Consider the following 11,343-nt stretch of genomic DNA (forward strand, 5'->3'; position numbering starts at 1 on the left):
AATGTCCCTCCTAACTTTCACCCCATCACATCCCTCTAGGTCATCACAGAGGACCCAGCTGAGCTTCCTGTGTTTTATAGCAGGCTCCCCCTAGCTATTTATTTTACACATGATACTGTACATTTGTCAGTCCTAATCTCCCAATTCATTCCCCTTCCTGCACGGTATCCATATGTTTATCCTCTAAGTCTGTGTCTCTATTTCTGCTTTGTAAATAAGATCGTCTATGCCATTTTTCTAGATTCCACATACATGTGTTAATATATGATATTATTTTTCTCTTTCTGACTTACTTCACTCTGTATGGCAGACTCTAGGTTCATCCATATCTCGACAAGCGACCCAGTTTTGTTCCTTTTTATGGTTGAGTAATATTCCATTGTATACATGTACTACATCTTCTTTATCCATTCATCTGTCATTGGATGTAACTTTACATGAACTTATAAAAGGGGAAAAGTAAGTGATTTTTTATATTTAAAATTATATATTTATATATTTTCTACCTTAGTTCCTCTGAAGTTAAGACTACAAAACAAGGTAGGTCATGTATGAAACTGAATTTGTCACATTTTAATCCGTTGTACCTGAATCTTTCCTCTATGTAAAGATGCCTTATCCTACTTAAGACATACTTCTCTTTCCCTTTAATCAGCCCCAAAGCCTGATGATGACAATGTGATACTCTTTTTAGTTGTCTAACAGTCCCCAATGTTTCCAAGTCTCTGTATTCTCATGTTCCCCAGTTCCAGTTTATCTGCATTGTATTCTCTTATTTCAGGATTATCTCTTTTTTCTTAGGTATATGATTGTGCAAAGGATAATTTTGAATTAAGTTGGAAGACCAAATGTACTACTTAACCCAACAAAATACAGCACTCACTTTTTAATTAGTGAAATAAATATGATCATTTTGGTGGAGTGAAAAAGCAAGTTAAAAATTTTGGACTCTGAAAACATTATAGACAGGTATAGGAAAAAATGAGAAAGTTAAGAGAGGAATGAAAGGGTGACAGCAGACACTTTCAAATGGTTTCATAGTTTCTACAAATGTAGATAAGCTACTAGTAAAGTCACATCAGGTAACCACATCTAGTGTAACAAGGAGAAAAGAGAAAATAAAGACCTAGCACGTAGAGAACAGATTTCATCACAGTCTGACATGCCCTTACAAATTAAAAGGAGTAGCCATAAATATGCAAAATGGGCTTAGTTAACAATAGGGATTTCCTCAGTAACTTGTGTTTGCATCAGGGCTTCAGGGTTAACAGAATTTGTGTTATTAAAGTTGAGCAAAGTAGCTTATTGAAATGCCACTTTTATATCTATCTTCCTGACATTAAATTCACCCAGGCAGGATTCTATTGACAATTTGACCTCAGCATTTAAGGCATTCCCAGCAGATGAGAATTGGTTTTGCCAGCTCCGTGCATCAAAACAGCTCTACAGAGCAGAAGCGGTTATATTCACCACTGAACAACAAAGAAAGGATCAATAGATGAAAAGAATGTAGTCGGCTGAATGACGCACGCACATGGGCATTTTTTTTTAAGTAATGGAAAAGAGTTTTACTTGAGTCAAACTGAGGATTGTAGCCTCAGAGACACAGATTCGAGAAGTGCTTGAATTGTGTTCTGTTGGATTACACAATGGGGGAGGCTTATATAGGCAAAATCCGAAATTGCGTAAATTGTTAAGAATTAGGATTGGAGCTGACAAGAAGTAAGGATGCTTGTTAAGCCAGGACTGACTGGGGTCCAAAATGATTGCATAGCTACATGGGGGAGGCCTCGAGACTAAAAGGTTGTAGCTGGTAGCTGCTAACAGATACATTTTTGAAAACGACTGCACACATGAATATCTCCACACACACACACACACACACTCTCTCTCTCTCTCACACACACACACAAACTCACACACACACTCACACACACTCCCTGAACCAGGAGTATCAGCCTTATTGGTAATTTATTGAAAATGTGAAATTTGGAAGCCTTCCTCCAGACCTACTGAGGGCAGAATTCTGCAGGCTGGTTCAACAGATGACTCTCTAAGGCATTCTGATGATGGTATGTATCTGCATGAGAACCACTGCAGTGGTGTTCTAATTAAACAGAGGCAACATCAACCATACTCACTCAGAAAAAAAAAAGCAACAATTAAAATTTTTCATACAATATGCCTGCTAGCTTGTGTGATTATTTCAATTCAGTCTCTCGCTGAGAACAGTGATCTCTTTCAGTGTTGTGTTAGATTGACTCAAATACAGGAAAAATCAGAATACTGAATTTTATGGTAGGCTTATTTTCAAAGGTCATTTAGACTACAGATAAAGTTTGCTTCAGATGCTCACTCTGTGTAAAACACTACTCTTCTAAAAAATGTAAACAAATTTCAGTGGTCAGCAGAGACTTGAAAATTCAGGGTTCAACAGAAATCAGATGATTGCCATAATAAGAGTCTATGAATTATATAGCCATTTACATTTTTACTTAAATTTCAGTTTTTAAATTAGTCTGGGCATTTAATAATTCCAATATGCTGTATGATTTACCAGACCATATAGGGATTTTAAAATATCTAAGAAATAGAGAAAAAGAAAACAAAACCAAAATGAATCCACAAAGAGCAAAATGTTCTGAAATTTGAAGTAAAGAAATAAGAAACATATCTAAAGTTAGCATCATCCATTTTTCATGTATTGAACAAACTAAGATACATTTTGGTCATGATATCTTGATGGATCTTAATAACAGTAAAAAAAAAAAAATGAAAATACAGAAATAAGGAATTTAAATACTTTAAAGAGAATTTAAAATAAACTCTTGGTGGGAAACACCCCTGAATTTCTGCTCTATTAAGTAATTTGCCATAATGGTAAGGGACCCAGCTACCTCCAGTTGCAGCGAATTTTCTATCTAAACTCTGCTCCCATCTAAGTCTTTACTATCTGAATCATCTTAATGCTTCAAGTTCTAAGCCAATGGTTTCCTTCTTCTCTGAGCCTGCCCACACAAAATTCATTAATTTTCCTCATGTGTCTCCTATGTTCCACTTACTGCCTAGTACATACATGTTTACACATATTCTTCTTACTCTAGCTTGTAAACTCCTTGAGTGTCCAGTAGCGGCATTATTGCATCTTCTTTAGGTCTAGAACAATTCCTGGCATAACGAGGATGTTTAAAAAGCTTTTCTTGGGCTGCTTTCATTATTCTATGTTTTTTCTGAAGGTTGTTGGGAAAGTTACAAGAACCTTTTCAGCCTGCTAAGAAACTGTTTGGGGTCCTTGGGGTAGTACCCTGATCACAGCACAGCGTAGAGTGGAATGGAATGGTGAGCCACCTGAATAGAACTGACTTTAAGGTCAGGTATGATTTGCTAGTTTGGGAGACCACAGTTTGAAAGGAATTTGTTCTAGAGAATCCATTTATGTGAAGCACAGCTAGTGGTATCAACTTATTGGAAAGGAAAGAAGGACAAAAAAATACCAACACTGATTCTCTTAGAGGTCAGTGAGTGTTAATATTTGAATACATAATAAATGGTAAATGCATTCACTTTAATCAGTTCTTACACCCTGGGGGTGATGTTGCGGGGGCAGTTACTTTGGCCCTCCAGGAATGATGAGAGTCAACACAGCTGGCCCCTGAGCAAGCCAGAATGATTTCACAGAATCTATCAGCCATAAGCAGGATCACTCAGCTTAGCCGTGGGAGAAAGGCCACGTTGCCATCATCAAAAGAGGTGCCCCGTCCTCTTGTCTGTCTCTTTTTCTTTGCATTCTCTTTTCTAGATATTCACATTAGGAAACATTAAGACCGTCAATAACTGAAGCATTTCTAACTTCATCCTCATTTCTTGAGAAATAAGCATCTGAGCTTAGAATGTTTTACACATGAGATCAGAAAACAGATTCTACTCTGACACTAGGTCAACTTGGGCAATGAATAAACTAGACTGCCCTGGTGGGGGTGACTGGTGGTTGTGTCAAAGGAACATTAAACTATGACTTTCCTTCTCCCCCTTCTTATTTGTAGCTGATGAGGAATAAGGTTTTTCCTGTTTCCATCTTTCGCAATCTCTCTTTCAAGAAAACATAACTCTTCTTCCTTCTCACTGAAGAGTCCTTGTGAGGTCCTTCCAATATTCTCCTGCCTTCTCTCTCTTCCTCTTTCTCCTTGCTCCCTCATCTTCATGTCACACTTTGCCAAGGTATATTTCATTTGTTTGTTTACCACAAGAACAATGTTAGTGATACACATCTAAAGGGAAGGGGAAGTCATAGGATTTAAATTAACATTAGAAATACCTTTTCTTTTCCTCTCAGATCTGACAGTAATATTACCTTTTCAAGGAGGTTTTAAAAGTATCTTCAGATATAAGGAGACTTTCTTCTGTACATCTATTGTTACATGTCTCTGTATTTGGCTTTTAGCAGTCATCACTGTATGTCTTAAGTTGTTAATTCCCATCCTCCATACTATTAATAGGTCAGCAGGTAACTCACAGGTTGATGTGAGGATTAAATGAGGAGATTCTATGTATGGGGGAAGTTCCTGGGACATAGCAATGCCCAGTACAAGTTTGACAGGCAGAAAGACAACATTTGTCATTCAATTTTGAAGTCAAAATTCACATTAGAATCACAACCAGATGTCTCTACCTAATCACCCTGGTATAATGAAACTCACATATCCTCATGTGTAAGTATATTGGGAGGTAGAAGAAAAGAGAAATGTTGATTGCATGGCAACTAAGATATAGGACATTACACTATATTTAGAAATATTTCTATTGGTAGGAAGCATCAGTAAAAGGAATCACCTCGTCTTTGTTCCCAAGGCTTCTCATGTACTAGAATCTAATACTTCAGAACAAAATTTCATGTCTGTATTTTTAAACAGCAACATGGTTTGCTTTACACATGTTCCTGATAAGTGCAATTTAACAAGTGAAAAATCTACTCTAATGAGGATTTAGATAGATATTTAGATAGGTATTATTGATCCCTGTCTATCCATCCATCTATCCATCCGTCTATATCTATCATCACTGGCTTTTGCTAAAGAAATAGTAATGTGTTGAGAGATCCTGTGACTAATTTGAATTTAGCATTAACAGTTCCAAGAGTAAACAATTAATAGGATACTTGAGAAACAGAGCAAAGGGTTTACATATATTCAGTGTAAATTAGGAGCCAATAATATGTTACACAAGCAACTAAATTCCTGATCCTCTCTGCTCCAAGACTCATACTTCAATTGTTTCATTGCTAAGTGAAAGGGCTCACAGAACTTTCTGTGCAAATTAGCACAAGAAACACAAACCTTTTTGCTTTTGTAAGTACCTGCTCTCTTTGCGAAGGGAGTCAACACATCTTTTAGATGGAAATATGTAATAGATTACTCTATCAAAAGTGATTGTGGGACACAAGGTCCTGGAAAAAAGGAGCAACTGGAAGTAAAATGATCCAATGCTATAAAAATTAGCCTTGCAAACAGAACTAATGAAAAGCTAGGCTTTTTAAGTCCATCAGTCCATGATACTAGTGGATGATGGCTGTGACTGAAGGAATATAAATTGCTTCTCAAATGAAGGGCATATATCAAAAGTAGCTGCAAGTCATTTCTCTGAAAGAAAGGAATTAATCTGGAGAATGAGACAGATGGTCTTTCCCAGTCCTGTGAAATGCTGCCTATGAGGACCTGGGGATTGAAATGTGGTGATTTCAAATGTCTTAATTTTCACCATCTGTAGAAAACAATGGCATGAAAATTCTGACCTCTGATATTTGAAAAGAAGGTGTGTGTGTTCTCATGTTGATGTAATTTTTTCTATGAGGCTCTTACAGGCTTTTCAACATTAGCTTCATCTAGTTTTAGGTGAATTCCAGACTGGATGTTAATAGGTCTCTGAGATTCCTAAGAAACTTGATCCTTAATGTGTGATTCTGAAAGGAACGGAGGGAGGTGAATAACGAGTCGTGGTTTAAAAACACTCTTTGACTCTGTGGGGTTCATATCTTCAAAAAAGTCCACTGGCAATTTTGGAAGAGAATTAATGTAAATCAAATAGGGATCATAAAAATGATTCAAGAGATGAGAGGTTTATTTTTATTAGGATCTCATGCTGCATTTAATTAGGGTTTAGAAATCTACATGGAAGCTTGAAGACTAGAGTGGAAGGCAGGATAGCATAGTGATTAAAGGAATGAACTCCGGGGGATAAACTCTTAAACACCACCTCTGGCATTATTTTTTATTTGTTTGACTGTGTGATCATCTAAGCCTTTGTTTTCTCATTGGTAAAATAAAGATAATTGTATCTTCTACACTGTGTTATTTAGAGGATTAAATGAGATTTACAAATGAAGGATGTAATGTTTGGCACATAATAAGCACTTGATAAACAAAATCAGCTATAATACAAATATCTAAAATCATATTAACATTTTTCAGTTATGCTGTTTAATGTATCTGTGATAACTTGACTTGTAACTCTTAAAATTAAGTAATAGCTAAAAATGAATAGATGCTAACTAAGCACTTAGTCCATTTGATGCAATTCCTTCCAAGGTAGGCAGGGCAGTCATCTCCATTGTAGAGATGAGAAAAGTAAGATATACACAGCTTAAATAGATTACATAAGATTACATGGCTAGCAGAGAGACACAGTCCACATTTAAATCCTGAGACAGAAGATTGTTGCAGAACCATTAAAAATGATACTATTGAGACTCCTAATTTTAGAGGAGGAAAATAACATTCAGAAAGGCACAGTTGCTTCCAAAAGTCAGAATGCTAGTTAGTGGCAAATCAGACTAGACTTGGATTTTTGGTTTCCAACCTAGTCATCTTTATATTCAGTTAGCATTTTTTTCTTTTTTAAACTTAATTAACTGCATTCAAAATTAATGGAAGTTGATGTAGCCATCATAGCCATCCTAGAAGGAATAAGTCCAACTGAGAGAGAACTTTCAAATTTAGAGATTCAAGATGATAAAATTTGGGTTAGTGATTGAATACTTAGTTTTTGGTTTTCATAAGAATAGCAAAATGGGACTCTCCCTACTTCTGTATACATTTTCAAAGACTTGCAAAATTTCCAGTTACAACTCCTAGATAACTATCTCACATTCATGACTGTAGTTCTACCATTAGTGATCCATTCATTTGGGTTGATTATTTCCTTTTTTAAACTCTCTGTAGGGAGAAAAGAGCAAGCTCTCTGGGCGATACTATAAGATAATAAGACCCTTCCTTCAAGATAGTAAAAAAGAGCGTTAGGTAGAAAGCCACAGTGCATCGATAATGGAGATGTAGAACTGAGAAGGTAGAATGGAACAAAGGAAAATGAAGCCTTATTTACAGCTCTGCCTGAGGTTCATCCTTGTAAAAGATTTGGGATAATACATAAGTTTCCTGCTCCATGAGGATGCAATGGGAATAAAGGAAGTCAGCATGAGTGAAAAAAATATAAGCCCTTAGAAAAGGGTTCAAAATCCAAATTACATCCTTCTTTCTCCTTAAAAATCAATTCAGCATGGCTACTTTTAGAAAAAGGAAATGGCTTTTAAGTCACAGATCTGAATTCTAAAATCCAATAAAAAATCTTGTACTAAGATGTTCCAGATACATTTTTTATAAGTTTGAAATCCATTTTTCATAAGGCCTAAAATGGGAAAAAAATCTGTCAATTGGTGAATGTCTCCATTCTAAAAATATTTTCTAGTATTTTGGGCTTTTCACTATATCACATGCTATACAATCTTATAAAGCTTCCTGGATGAATAAGGGAAATGGAATAGAAAATTAAAAAAAAAACAGCACAGTAAATATAAACGTTACAAGACACCAAGATGGTGTGAATAAATGATTTGCAATTGAAAAGGAGTAAACTTAATGTCTATGTACTCATTTTTGTTTTTTTTTAAGATACAGCTCTTTCCCAGTGCAATCTTGATTATCTCACAGAAAGAAACGCAGAAATAATGAAACCTGACATATCCTCTAAATAATACAAATGGAAAGATTCGGGGGTGGAAAAAGAAAGTTAAGATGAACTGGCGCCTTACAATTCGTGAACAGACACTGTGGCAGGCTGTCTGAGGAGAACCAAAATTAGATATTTGCACATATCAAGGAGGTCCTCGGTGGCTTGAAGTTTTCCTTTTGTTCATTACCAAATACATTGTCTTTGAAGGGAATTCTTATCTGCCCTCTCAGGAAGAGAGAGAAAAGTGAGAAAGCTATTCGTAGGCTCCTACTAATCTTTTGTGAAGCTTCATCCGCTCTCTCCATTAGAGACTAAAAATAACACGGGCTGATACATGAATATGCAATGAAATTTTAAAGCAGTTCGCCCAACTTGGGGGGAAGGTTCTCACTGTTACAATTGGGAAATTACCAAAATTAATGTGAATTTATGAAATCCTGCAGGAATTGAATCCCAGGTGCTTGTCAGTTCTTGAGATTGAGTGATAGACAGGCATGAAAACTAAAGGAAAAAGTGGAGGCGCCTCAAGCGTTGCTTTCTGGACTGTACCTGCAGCATGATGATGGGAGAATTATTCCAGTGCTCCTGGAGCAGCTGCTGCTATGACCTCCTTATTATTCCCACTGTTATGCTCAGTGACTTTTAAAAACCTATTTTGGGCACAGTTCCTGGGCTCTATCCAATATATATGTTTTTATTCTTCACTGGTATATTGCCACTCGAATGGGCTTAGAGAGTCATGTAAAACAAGCCAGATGGCAGCTGCTTGGGGTTTGAGAGACCTTGTGCTGTAAGGGGGTGGAGAAACAAAGAAACAAACAAAAAAATCTAAAACCAAGCATAAATAAAATAATGTTTAGAAGAGGTGACTATATTTCTTGTATCTAATTAGCAAAACACTCCTAAAGTTATATGCAGAGAAGACAAATGTTAAGTAAACTCTTAAATGAGACTGGATTAGATGGTCTTTTAAGGAGGAAAACAATAATAATCTTTGTGTTCATCATCTCCAAGAACTGGTGCGTCATCACAGCAGAGTCTGTTGAGTATTGTAACAGAACTGCTTTTGTCTTTTTCATGGACTACGAAAACACGAAACTGACATTCACTAATTATTCATTTGCAATGAAAATGAATCTCAGACCTTAATTGCCTAGTCCTTAGAAAATGACAAATTACAATTGCAGGAGAAAGCTGGTGGGAGGAAGCGTATCCTACTGCTAATGTATTACGCTGTGGGACACCATGGGGATGGGAGAGTCCATTTTCCACTTGGCCACTTATTGTACATTTAATTTCTGAGGAATCAGCCTCTCGGAGATATTTTTACTAACTGAAATGGGCTTCGTGAATAAAATTACTTCCTTTCTCTCAAAGAAAGAATTCTGAAAGTTCAATTTCCTTTCTAGACCTGAGAGGGTAAGAAATTAGAGCATGTATCAATAAAAAACACACATATCATAATAAGTTCCGGGAAAATGAACACAATCAATTTCAATATTCCTATTCTATGCTTGATGAAAGAAAGTGCCAAGCTCTGTGGGATTAAAACCAAAGTCTCCTAGACACTCTCCACCGTACTGTCAAAATACTTTTTACAAAGTAATAGTTGATGTGCAATATAGATAAAATGCAAAGCAACTACAGGTGTGATGCGTGTAAGGTGAAATCAGTACCAGGAAGTTTGAACGTGCAGAACTGATAAAGTGAGAAACTAAATTTCCTGTTATGTCATTTGTAAGTGTTTTATACTTGACGTGTAAAACTCAGGCAACGCTAAAAAATTACAGGTAAAGAAAGGCAAGGGTCAAGTTTGAGAAGATGTGATTGTGTGGGGATCCTTGAGCCTCAAGAAAATCTTGTAGTTTTATGGAAAAGAGGACTTAAAAGGGCTTGCTGAACAAAGACAGGTGGTATGGAAAATGCTCTAACAGCTATGTGAAGTCTTTTTGGGGACTGAAATGTTAGACAAACACTTCAATTCCTGACATGCTGTAGGGTTGCACTTAGAATAGAAATACTTTGCTATAAAAGAACTATAAAGTGATAAATGACTTGGTTAGGTGGAACTCGTTCATAATCACAGGTATTTTCAAACCACTTCTTCTACATACTTCTTTTCTACATCTTTAGTTCATACTGCTTGAAGATAGCTGGGACTATCAGGATTTGTAGTAAGTCATATTTACAGCAAATTGATTTGTTCTAAACCATCAAAGTATTTTTGGAATGGGTTATTTATTTTTTACATATATTTATCTTTTATCTCCAGGGAAGGTGTTGGCTTCTTGAAGAATCAGACCATTTCTTCCATAATGCAAACCTGGATAATAAGATGTGCCCTGACTACTTGTTATCTGGGTATTGTGAAGAAATCTAACACAGAGGGGATGCTGGAAAGGTGGGATGGTGATTCTGTGAAATATCACAGGAGAATCATTCAGTGTGCATTCAACCTCAAAAGTACCTGAGGTGGAGATGTTACTAGAGTCAATAGGAGGACCTAGAAAAATTGTCTGGAGAAACTGAAGTGCAAGTGGATAAGTGAAATGTAAATGAAGTAGTGTTTAATTTCATTTAAATAAAACCTAGCTCAGAACCTAGCTCTTTGTTAGTCAAATGGGTGACCTCTTTGGAGCACAGGTAATTGGGGAAAAAAATAATAGAATCCAGAAATGATGTCTGAATTCTACTCCAGCTACCCACACGCAAATGTGTCCCTTTTCCTGCTCTGGACCAAGAAATCATGGGGTTTTCTAAAAAATGAACTATAGCACTCTTGAGGATCAGTAACTGCAGATCAAAATGCCAGGTCATAGTGGATGGGATCTTGTTCTCCATGCTTCGGTTTTGCTAGTGAAGATGTTCTTGCTGAAAGAACAGAGCTCATGCAATTTTATGACAAGAAAGAAGACACTGAGATGGGAGACTTTTCAGAGAAAATATTCAACCTTTACTAAAAATAAATATTTTATTTATAATGTATAAGTAGTTCCTAGTGGATCTAAGCTAGGTTTGCCTGTTAAGAAATTTGGAATCATTGGGGTAAAAATTACATCTCCACTCTTATACTTCTAAGACTACAAAGTATAATTATTTTACTAGGAAAACATTGAAACACAAAGTTGAAAAACCTACTTAATTTTGGCCAATTCAGACATCCTAAATACTGGATGTCATCTCTTAGCTACGCTGTAGGGTGATACCTAGCTGTGTCTATAGAAGACAGTCCACATAACCATTTAGTGGGACAACAGCAATGGCGGAAATCTTTGTAACACCAAATTAATCTCACTATAATCTCTAGAGTCTAAATGGTGGGATGACTTGCTGACGGCATCA

General features: G+C 36.3%; 1 long non-coding RNA gene across 1 annotated transcript in view; it reads left to right on the forward strand.

Annotated features, from left to right (window-relative positions):
* Nucleotides 1–10,604, forward strand: part of LOC129656425 (uncharacterized) — a 214,883-nt gene extending 204,279 nt beyond the window's left edge. The window contains exon 10 of the long non-coding RNA XR_008716353.1: nucleotides 10,274–10,604. This is a non-coding gene — a long non-coding RNA (uncharacterized LOC129656425). The remainder of the gene's footprint in view (nucleotides 1–10,273) is intronic.
* The last annotated feature ends 739 nt before the right edge of the window (nucleotides 10,605–11,343 follow it).

The sequence above is a fragment of the Bubalus kerabau genome, chromosome 1 (genome assembly GCF_029407905.1).
Source record: "Bubalus kerabau isolate K-KA32 ecotype Philippines breed swamp buffalo chromosome 1, PCC_UOA_SB_1v2, whole genome shotgun sequence".
Taxonomy (NCBI): domain Eukaryota; kingdom Metazoa; phylum Chordata; class Mammalia; order Artiodactyla; family Bovidae; genus Bubalus; species Bubalus kerabau.